At 40.6% G+C, this 11813-nt stretch overlaps 1 pseudogene; it reads right to left on the reverse strand.

Moving 5' to 3' along the window:
* Positions 1 to 8196: 8196 nt before the first annotated feature.
* Positions 8197 to 9126, reverse strand: LOC147904607 (calcium-dependent protein kinase 29 pseudogene; annotated as a pseudogene).
* Positions 9127 to 11813: the final 2687 nt, after the last annotated feature.

Consider the following 11813-nt stretch of genomic DNA (forward strand, 5'->3'; position numbering starts at 1 on the left):
CTCTCCCTAATCATCTTTCTCCCATTGCCTCTCCTCTATGGCATTCCATTGTAACTATGCCCTTCTTGCCTTGCCTTCTTCCGCTCTTGCTAGCTCATGATGGCTTTTTTTCACTCGTGCTTGCTCACAATGCTTTGCAAAATTTTTTTGATTTTTCTCTAGGCCCATGCGGGACCGTCTGTCGTTAGTCCTACACTTTCTTTGAGTTCTCTTCTCCCTACATATTACTTATTGTAACATGGAAGCACTTGTCTCATTTGTGTTTCAGCTAGCTCGTTCAAGTACACGATCGACTCCACTGGCGACTCTCACATCTCTATTCTTACGCTTTCTAGGACCCTTGCAAAGCTTACAACTTGTCTACATTGTAGTTCATCTATTTTCTCCATCTTCTCCTTATGCTTACCCTCTACTTGTTCCCTTACAAACTACGTGCTCTCCCTACCCGTGATTTGGCATCTTAAACTCCTTACCTTCATTGGAAACACCTCTCTATCTCCATTGGCAACCCGTGTCTCCCTTCCAATGCTCCTCCTTGCTTGCAGCAGTTCGAGTTTTACATGATCGTCACTTTCATGTCATAAGCCTCAAATCCTTCTTAACTAGCTTTATTATCTATAGCCCCCTAGTTCACTTGGTGGCTTGAACTCCTAACTACATGAACGTTTTATTACTCCTGACCACATGGCCATTGATGCATTTGAAATTGATCGTAGTTTTTGTGCATAACAGTTGCTGTGGCACCTTCTCCTTCTTTTCATCTTTCTTGGCTTTGTTGCAGGTCTACGTTGGCCCGATTCTTTGGCCCATCTAGCTTCCTGCATAGCTCTCTCATCCGTGGCCCTCCGTCATGACTTCTACAAGGCTGTGGTCTTGATGCTACTTGCTCTTCATATTGGCACTTGCAGTACGCCACCACCTTCATAACATGCATATTGGCGTTTCATTTGACTACAAAATTGGTCCAGCATCTCCGTCAATTGCTCTATGCATGGTTGTAAAGCCTTCAACAAGGCTCTTTGTTTTCTCATTTTCTTGGCTCCTTGTTTTCTCGTTCGCTTGGTGAGTCCTCACGGCTCAGACTTTGTTCTTTTTCTTTGATAGTTTGGAATGCTCGAGGTGTAGAATTTTCACTTCTGTGAGCTAGTTGGTGGTGATGGTTGCAGCTCACCCTATGGCTGCCTCTCTTGACGGGCTAAATGAGTTATGCTTTTATATATATATATATATATATATATATATATAATATTTATATATAAGCCCATCTTATTTCTCTTCAATTGGACTTCTTTTCTCTACATATATGTATTTTTACTTTATTTACATATGTGTTTCTAGTCAGTGGTATAGTAATGTCTATTTATATAATTATTTATATAAATAGACATTATTTATATAAATAGTCAGTGGTATAGTAATGTCTATTTATATAATTATTTATATTTTATTTTTCTTTGTTACATTTTCCTTTTTCTAGTTTTCTTTTTCATCCCTGTCAATTCTATATTTTTTTAGTATTTAATTAACCTAATTTGGATCAAGAATAACTTAGACTCTTGTAAACTTTCCTAAAGCAATTATTAAAACTTATTCATGACTTTCATTGCCTTTGTTCCCTCTTTATTCCTTATTGCTTTATTTATTGAAGCAATATATTGAAGTATCCTTAAATTGTTGTATTTTCTATTAATTTAAATGCTTCCTTGCTTCCTTTATTAAAATAGTTGCTTTATCTTCTATTGTTTCACTTTTTTTTTTCTCATTTATAGAACATGGGTGTGGAAGACCCCTCATGAATTAATTGTCCAAAGTTATTTAATCCCCTCTTTTGTCACACACCCCTAAGATGTTGTCTTTCTAATGTGTCTTGTCGCTCACTCCCTATACCAGTGATGCTCCACCCTATTAATATTGTATAGGAAATTGTTAAGAAATTTGGCTAAAATTTTAATCCACAATGAATTAATGGCCCATGTAATTGAGCCTTGGACTGGGCATGGACAAATCGACTACCTTTCTTAATTATTTGTCAATAGTGGACTCTTTTGGTAGGTGTAGACTACCCCCTACTTAGTAACTCAGTTAAGTTTCTTTTTCTCTTGGGAGTGGACTAACCCCCTTGATAAATTCTTTCAACTTAACTCTTTTCACTCTTGGGTGTGGACTACCCCCCGCCTACTATTTCAATTAGGTTGACTTTACTCTTGGGTGTTGACTAACCCCCCTTGTTAAATCAAGTAATTTTTTTCTTTTCACTCTTAGAATCCATCTGTTGTTCTAAGTCTCTTTGGTATAAGTGATAACAAGCTAGGGAACACATGCATTACCTGTCTTCCCACATGATGCCAATTTTGTTCTAACAAATGGTTTGTTGTGGATGGTGACAGGTAAGTGGACTCCGACCTTGGAGCCTAGACTACTGCATGGATTCGACACTTTTCTTTACCAGTTGTACTCGTGAGAATCCATATGTCAATATTAAAGTTTTTTCCACCTTTATCTGAGCATCGTGTGCCATGTTGTTTATAGGTTTCTATTTTTTAATTACACACCTTCCTCTCTCTTTCCCTTACCATGTCCCTTCTGCCCCTCACCACCTCTCTCTCTCTCTCTCTCTCTCTCTCTCTCTCTCCCTCTCTCTCTCTCTCTCAGTCCCACATGTCCATTCTCTCCATAGCAACCTTTCTCAACACACATTCACATGCATAGAATGGACAAATGAAGTCTCATTATGCACAAGAGACAATGCAAAAGAGAGATACAATTTGAAGGAATGCAAGTTCAATTTTCAGGGTCCAAGTTCATGTCTCAAGCCATGTACACATGCTAAACCTTGACTTTGTGTCCTTTCTTTATAATCCAAAATCCAACAATGCGACCCTTCCCATGCTTCTCTTTTGTTTGCTTTGTCCTTCCTTGAAACCTTGAATGGACCTATTGAAGATGGTTGCATTGTGACCCAAGACATTAGCCTAAACTCTTGAAGAATCCAAATGTCACTATCATCCTTCAAAATGCGACCCATACAAGATTGAATTGATAGCTTTGGTCTAAGGGAAGGAGAGGTCTTCACCATTGTAGAAGGAATGGGAGCAAGCAAAGAGAGAGAGGTTGGAAGGAGGAAGAGATTGAGAGGAGGTTGAGGGAGGAAGATGTTGAAAGAGGATTGAGAGGAGGAGAAAGAGGTTGAGAGAAGGTTGAGAGGTTGAGAGAAGGTAGAGGCTGACAAGAAGGTCTTGAGTCAATGGGGGATAGTTTGGGGGGACTCCTAGGAGGTGTTTGGGGGGGTGGGAACACTTTTGGAAATTTTCACTTTTTTTAAAAGGGAAAAAAATTCGTGAATTTTTGGGCCCACCAAGAGAGGGAGGAGGGTAGCGAGGACCAGCACAAAAGCCAAGGGGCTTGGGGGGGGGTAAATGCCCCAAGAGGTGGGGGGGGCAAGAGGGAGGCAAGTGGGAGCCTAGTGGGGACCAAGGGAGGTCTCTCCAATATGGGATCCTCCATTCTTTTAATGCCCAAGCCTTCCCATTGGCTAGGATGCTTGTCACAACTCTTAAGGGCCTAATCAAAGAGGCCCTTATTGAGTCCAAAATTCCCTTAATGAACTATTTTAGGGTAGTTTTGGGGCCACGATGCGACAGGTTGGTGGGCAATATTTTGAATTTTAGACAGACTCGCACTCTCACTAGAATTTGTCCCGATGTAATGATTGCCTTACAAGCGTAATAATGAGACACAATTTGTCAAAACTTGCTATTCTAAACACCTCAAATCTTGACACATGACACTACATGAGTAGTTCTACCCTCGTTTGTTCAGTCTTTGTGCTACATCTTTGTGCATTAGACTATCCACAGTCTGTCATGTCATCTACCCACAGCTCACCATCTATTATCTACACACAGCTTGCCACCTGTCATCTGCCCACAGCTCGCCACCTGTCATCTACATGCAGCTCTTCAATGTTGATCTAGATTTGCAACCACCACACTGATGTTGGCTTAATGCAACCACTGTGCTAGTTTGACGAGATGGCTATAGCTACTCCTAAGTAAACCAAAGAAAATGTATTTATGTTAATTGGATGGGTCAGATGGGACACACATTGGAGTCTCCAATTGTTCATATATTTTGCATCGAGGGGTCCCCTTCCTTATTTTATTTTTTTTCCTATGCCATCGGGCAGACCCAATGGTTGGAATAGCATGTTGTTTTAGTGTAATGAGAGTGCAATTAATATTTTTAAAAAAGTGGCTAAAAGTTAATCCTAAATGAAGGAAAATATATTTTCCAATGAAATCACTGCATTGGTTATATTTTAGTGCGGGTTGCAGTTAATCCTAAATAAAGGAAAATGTATTTCCTTGCAACCACCATGCTAGTTCTATTATAGTGCGGTGGTTGCACAAATTTAAACAATTTTCTTTGTTTAAAAGAGGGCGGAGGCATATTGGCACACAGATTGCGGTGCACGTGCGACGTGAGAGAAAGGGAGAGAGAGAGAGAGAGAGAGAGAGAGAGAGGAAAGGGGGGCGGCAAGGTGAAGGGGGATGAGTAGGTTAGGCTACACAGAGGGTGGTGGAGGGAGGGTTATAAATTAGGGAGTCAAATTGTAGTGGCAGTCTAGTAGGGGAAAGTTGAGAGAAGAGAGAGAGAGAGAGAGAGAGAGAGAGAGAGAGAGAGAGAGAGAGAGAGAGAGAGATAGAGAGAGAGAGAGAGAGAGAAAGAGAGGGGGGGGAGGCGATGAGGCGGAGGAGCAGCAACGCTATTGGCGACAATGAGGAGGGGGAGGGAAGATTATTAAAATTGGATAAATTAGATTAATTTAAATAGATTAAGGGTTAAGCTTAGTCTAAATTTTCAATGAGATTGCCAACTATTTTTTCCATCCAATATTGCAAACTTATCATCCAATGCAATTTTTGAATGTGTAGACAATTGAAAGACAAAATTACAAAGCTGCTGGAACAAATCCTGTGGAAATCCGATGCTTGAATTCGTAGATAATGACTTTTTTGAATTAGGAGACCCATTAGGGAGCTCTTGAAAACAAATAGAGACAGAGGGAGGTAAGGTTATCTTATTCAAAAATCTTGAAAGTTTTGGAATAATAGAGGTGAAATGGGAGGAAAACGTGACTAGAGAAGGGAAACGATGACATTTTTATGTGAGGGTCCATCCCATGATAGTGTTGGGACAAATTGATGTAACAGGTCTACAAGGATTACAAGGTGTATGTGTGCTTGTGTGTGTGTATGTGTGGTTAGTGTGACTAGGCTAGGTGGTAGAAGGTTCCAGTGGGTGTGATTAGGAGAATCATGGACCTGATTGAGAAATCAGTGGAGAGATTAGTGGATCTAGAGATGCTCTCTCTCTTGGGCACATGCATTTGCATGTTAAATGACTACCTCTTGTGAGTCATCCAATCATACGTATATCAGAGTGAAGAAGCCCATCAAGATAAGTCAAACTTTGTCAATAGGAAGGTTACCAAGATTCAAGCCAAACCTCAATTTCCCTACTACTATTAGTGTGCAAAGAACCTTGGATTCTCAGATTTTCTTGCTTGTAATATGCACTTGTATGATGATGGTTCTTTGTAAGGATTTGTAAAGGGATTAGATAGTGCTATTATTGGTAAGACCAGCTTCCCTATGGCTACTAAAACAAAGATAGATAAGTTTGAGGGTGAGGGATTTCACACATAGTAGACCAAAATCAAATTTGTACTCATGAAAAAGGGGATTTGGAACATTTCCAATGGGAAAGAGAAGAAGCCTACTACTAGGGAAGGAGAAGCATTATGGACCTGGTTAACTAAAGATGAAAAGGCATTGGCCATAATTGCACTAGGCTTGAGTGATTCCTTCATTCATCACATTGATGGATGTGAAACTGCACATGCTGCATGGAAGCATCTTGAGACTATCTTTGGAGCACAGGGGAAGTGTTCCAAGTATAGTCTACTCATTAAGTTCTTTGACTTGAAGCTCGACAAGCGAGAGTCACTATCCTCTCACCTAAAATTCATGAAAACTTAAAAGTATATTGACTCAACTATCAAGCATCCAATTTAACCTTGATGATGATATTGTGATTGCTATATTGCTTACAAGTCTACTTGATGAGTATGGTACCATTGCGACTACTCTTACAAATCTACTAGAATCTAGTTTAGTAGATATAGAGGCATCTCTATATCTATAAAGAAAGTGAAGCATATCTAGTCAAAAGAAACTTCAAAGGATCTACAAGCAAAAGTAAGATGAAGTGCAATTTCTGTGGAAAGCTTGATTATTTTGAAAAGGAGTGCTACACTAAGAAGAAACTCTCAGCAAATCTTGTGGAAGAATTAAAAAAAGAAGAAGAATCAGAGGAGATTAATGCTCTCACTGCTTTCACCACCCAAGTCAACCTTGATGAGGGTGATGACCCTTTTGTGTCTTGAGTCAATAAGGGATCTCTGCCCTGGGATGTCTCCCTTAAATGATTGTTAGTCTTATGTGTGAGTTTTACCTTGTCAGATATGGGAACTTCCCATGCATAGTCATTGTCCATTCTCTCAATTATAAACCAAGAGCCATAACCAGAGTGAGTCACATGTTGGGATCATGAGCATTGTTACAAGATGTGAGCAAGCCATGAAGCTTCCCATATACTACTACTGGGTTGAGGCTAATTTGTGGAGGGACTGTTGGGACAAATTGATGTAATGGGTCTATACCAAGGATTACAAGGTATATGTGTGCTTGTGTGTGACCACATGGTGTGTATGTGTGGTTAGCGTGACTAGGTTAGGTGGTAGTAGAAGGTTCCACTGGGTGTGATTGAGGGAATCCGAGAAATCAGTGGAGAGATTAGTGGAGGATTAGTGGATCTGGAGATGCTCTCTCTATTCACTTGCCTACTTAAGGTAACTCCTACTCATGAATAAACGACTCTTTTTATTATGCTTCCATTGAGTTTCCTTCAGATAGGGAGAACAAAGAGAGAAGCTTCCAAGCTCAAAGAAAGGAGGAAAATTGAAAATAGTATTGGAGCAAGAGAAATTCAAAATGTCTTAAAAATGAGGGAGAAGGAAGAGAAATGAGAGAGAATGCGAGGAGTGTGGTAGTTGGATGGGAGGATTTGGCTCTAGGACAAATAGTGCAAGTTTGATTGAGAAACTAGGTTTTTCAATTTGGTTACAGTTCAAAAACATGAAGGAAGATGAGGCAGCAAGTGGGAGGTCTACATAAAACTTTGGTCCATTGAATAGAGAAATAGCTCATTTTCAATATTATGTTACCCTCCATTAGCCAGCATTATACTAAGTTCTCGTGGACCAAGGGCTCTATTACAAGGCCCCTTTTGTAGTCCAATTTTTTTGTAATGCTCAAGTGTATTGTTGGAACTCTATTGATGATTACTACGATTTCCTCAAGCTTAAAAGTTCTTTGTTAGAAGGGAATTCATTCCACAATTTCGCTTTACTAAGACTAGGAGAGGGTCCTTCTTTCCTACCTAGGTACTCCACAAGCAATGAGTTCCAATCAGCTCATATTTAACTTTAAGTCCTTGAAGGTTCTGCCCACTTAGTGCACCTTTTCTTGAAAATTTTATAGAATATATCTATGTGATTGGGTCAACTTAATCTTCGAGAAGGAAAGGTGGAAAAAAGATGAGTCACGAGTTACACGGCAAGGCCTATTATTCTTCTATATTATCTTTGTAGATGGATGAAAGTGTTTGCCAAAACAAAGCAATGACCTACTTTGTTCCTATTCCTAGAGGGCATTCTCTTCTTTGTTGTTGATCAAGATTTCACCATGTTTGTGCTTCATTTCTAGCTCACTTTGTAAAGAAATGAGCTACTAGTTGGACAATGTTGCTGCCCATTAACCATGAGTAGCCCAAAATAAATCTCAGAAAAAGATTCACGAGGATAAGTAATTTTGTTTTATAAATAATAACATCTCCAAATCCAGAACAGCATCGCTCAACCAAGAGTCGTCGCTATGATAATTTTCAATTTGTCAAAGCCGGCAAAGCTGCACAGTACATGGAAAAGCATGCAGAAATGCATGTCTTTGAAGCTGGGATCCTCCGCAACTGTGTGAGCTGTCATTTCGGCAGTGTATGCGAGAAACCATCATAGTCGAGCTGTAGATCCGTGGTAGTCGTTGATCTGTGTTCCAAGCTCTCGCAATACATGACTCACTCCTTACTGCATGACATGGGGGCGAGCAGTGAGCAGCCTGCATGATTTGCGATCCAAGGATCATGTACGACGTCGGGAAGCTTCACCCTTCGAGAAGGATCTCTCACTAGCATCTTCCGAATCAAGTTCTTTGCTTGAAGGGACACGGTCGGCCAAGGTTCAGAGTCGAACTGCAGACTCCCATACATGACTTCTCGAAGGGTATCGCTATGAGTTTCACCGGCAAAAGGAGCATAACCACTGAGAAACATGTAAAGTATGACTCCTAGACTCCACACGTCCACCTGCGGACCGTATTTGCGGCCGTGTAAGATTTCTGGTGCCACGTAAAATGGGCTCCCGATCATCCCACTGCAACCCTGGTCGCCACAGTAATCGGCGGAGAGGCCGAAGTCGGCGAGCTTGATCTCGCTATAGTCAGCTTCCACGGACGGCAGGAGCAAGTTTTCCAGCTTCAGATCCCTGTGCACAACGCCGTGCTGATGGCAAAAGGCGACGGCTTGTGCAATGGACTTGAAGGCGCGAGCAGCCTCTGGTTCGGACAGGGAGCGGCATTGGGTCAAGCGGGAGAACATGTTCCCGCCACGGCAGAGCTCGAGGACGAGGAAGGCGGATTGGTGGTCCTCCCAGTAGTCATGGAGGGAGACGATGTTGGGGTGACCGCGAAGCAGGGTGAGGATGCGGAGCTCGGTGCGGAGGCGTTGGAAGCTGTTGCGTTGGGAAGCAGGGACGGATTTACAAGCCAACTGGTTGCCGGAGGGGTTATGAGCGCAGGTTGTGACGATGGAGTCTGTGCCGGCTCCTATTTGAGCTCCCAGGGAGTAGGAAGACTGAGGCTTACAGTTGGAGGAGGTTGAGGAGAGAGTGGCAATGAGTGCCTGATGAGAAGAAGAAGAAGAAGAAGAAGAAGAAGTGAGGGACTCCATCATCATCTTCAAAATATCGCATAGCTAAAACTTGCGTCCAAGCTTCTTTATAGACAGCGCTTTCTCAGTCGGTTGCCTTGCTTTTTGCAAACCGACTTGCTTTTTGCATTTTGCATTTCGTTGGAGTCCCAAATGCCACTTTTCTGCTTTGTGAACGTGGCTATATTTTAGGGTCTTTACACACCAAGTCCCCTTGTCTATTTTTTTCCTTTTGGCGGGCCGAGATCATTACACACCGCCCAAGCCATTATAAAGTACAAGATGCATTTAGAATGAAGATGAGGTATCATTAGTGAAGTTTGCTTTAGATTCTAAATCTATGGGGGTTAGTTGGTTCATGCCCTCCATTGTATTTGTTTCTACTTCAAATCAGTTTTCCTCCATAAAACAAAGACCATGTGGGTATGCAACGACCTGGATGAGGACTTTCTTAATAATCTTCTTTATCCAACATGAGATGTTAGGGAAAGTTTTTATCAGGGATACTATTGAATTAAAAAAGGTGAGAAGACATATTATTTTGGTGAATACGATTACGGCTACTCAGCCAAACATTAAGCCTATGCACCAAAAATTTCTTTCTCAATTTTTTGATTGTTTCTTAGAGGATTTACCGCCTGGACTACCATGTTCTCGACCTGAAGATCATAGGATAGAAATTTTACCGGGCAACACTCCACCTTGCAAAGCTCCTTATAGAGTCAACCAGCTAGAGCAAAAGGAAAGACAAAAGCAAGTGGAGGAACTGATAGAGAGAGGATTGATAAGACCCATTAGTTCTCCTTATGGAGCACCTGTCTTATTAGTCAAAAAGAAAAATGGAACCTACCGAATGTGCATAGACTATCGTGCACTAAACAAAATCACAGTGAAGAACAAATATCCAATCCCTAGGATTGATGATCTTTTGGACAAATTGAAAGGGGCCAAGGTCTTCAATAAGATAAATCTCAAATCCGGCTATCATCAAGTTCGTATGGTAGAAGAGGATATATACAAGACTGCTTTTAGAACTCAAACGGGACATTATGAGTTCTTAGTTATGCCTTTTGGGCTAACTAATGCTCCAGCTACTTTTAGTAGAATGATGAACCGAATCTTTCTTAAACACCAAGATTGTGTGGCAGTATTTTTCGATGATATTCTGGTGTTTAGCAAAGATGTTGAGGAGCATAAGGAACATCTGAAGCTAGTCTTTTCACTCTTGAAAGAAAATCAATTGTACATAAATCTTGAAAAGGGCAGTTTCTTTCAAGATCAGATAGAGTATTTGGGTCACATTGTATCCGTTGATGGGATTCGAGTAGATCCAAAGAAGATTGAGTGCATAATCACATGGCCTAAACCCCGAGATATACATGAATTAAGATCATTCTTGGGATTGTGTAGCTTTTACAAAAAGTTTGTCAAGAATTTCGCATACATTGCACATCCATTGACAGACCTTCTTAGAAAAGCTAAGCATTTCTTATGGATTGAGCGTCAAGATAAATCTTTTACAGCTTTGAAGGAAGCTCTCACACAAGCTCCTATGTTGCAATTATCCGATTTTTCTAGACCATTCTTTGTAGTTATAACCGATGCTAGTGGATATGGAATTGGAGCCGTACTTATGCAAGATGGACATCCAATAGCATATGAGAGCCGAAAATTAAAACCAGCAAAATGCAATTATAGCACATATGATAAAGAATTAACCGTTGTTGTCCATGCCTTACGAATGTGGAAACATTATTTGATGGGATCTGAGTTTCTTATCAAAACTGATCAGCAAAGTATCAAGCATTTGTTAGCTCAGCCACTAATATCCGATAGGCACATCAAGTAGGCATCATTTATACAGAGCTTTCAGCCCATGATTCAGTATCAACCTAGAAAGGAAAATGTAGTTGCTGACGCTCTTAGCAGAAAGCCAAGTACTGCTGCAGAGACCCAGCCTTTTGAAAATATGAAGAATTCTTATCAAGGGGATCCAAACTTCTCCGATATATGGAACAAATTAGAAAATAACAATTGGAATCCTATGTTGGACTATTCATGCAATGATGGATACCTCTTTTATCAAAAGAAATTATGCATCACTCGACCCTTTAGACAAATTGTAATGGAGGAAATGCACCAACCACCATATATGGGACATAGGGGAGTGACTACCACTTTACAAGTGATAGCAAGAGAATTTCATTGGCCTACTATAAGAAAAGATGTGGCTAAGTTTGTAGCCGAATGCATCACTTGCCAAAAGATTAAGAGTTACAAAGGAAAGACCCCAGGATCACTAATTCCTTTGCCTATTCCTACGCAACCTTGGGAACAAATATCTATGGATTTCATAACAGGTTTTCCTACTATAGCGAATCAAAATGATATGATTTAGATGATGATAGATCGCTTTAGTAAGCAAGCTTATTTCATCCCATGCAAGAAGACTTTAACAGCTCAGCAAGCTGCACATTTATTCATCAAGCATATCTTTGTTCATCATGGCTTGCCAAAGATTATAGTGTCTGATCGAGATTCAAAGTTTTGCAATAATTTGTGGAGTGCATTATTTCATAATTTAGGCACTAAGTTAGATTTCTCATCAGCTTTTATTCCAGAATCGAATGGACAAACTGAAGTTACAAACAATACTATTCTGGATATGATAAGAGCTTATGCAGGAAGTCAACCAAAGACGTGGGACA

This window comes from Dipteris shenzhenensis, chromosome 2, assembly GCF_047967505.1.
Source record: "Dipteris shenzhenensis isolate YYH24624 ecotype China chromosome 2, Dip_SZ_1.0, whole genome shotgun sequence".
Taxonomy (NCBI): domain Eukaryota; kingdom Viridiplantae; phylum Streptophyta; class Polypodiopsida; order Gleicheniales; family Dipteridaceae; genus Dipteris; species Dipteris shenzhenensis.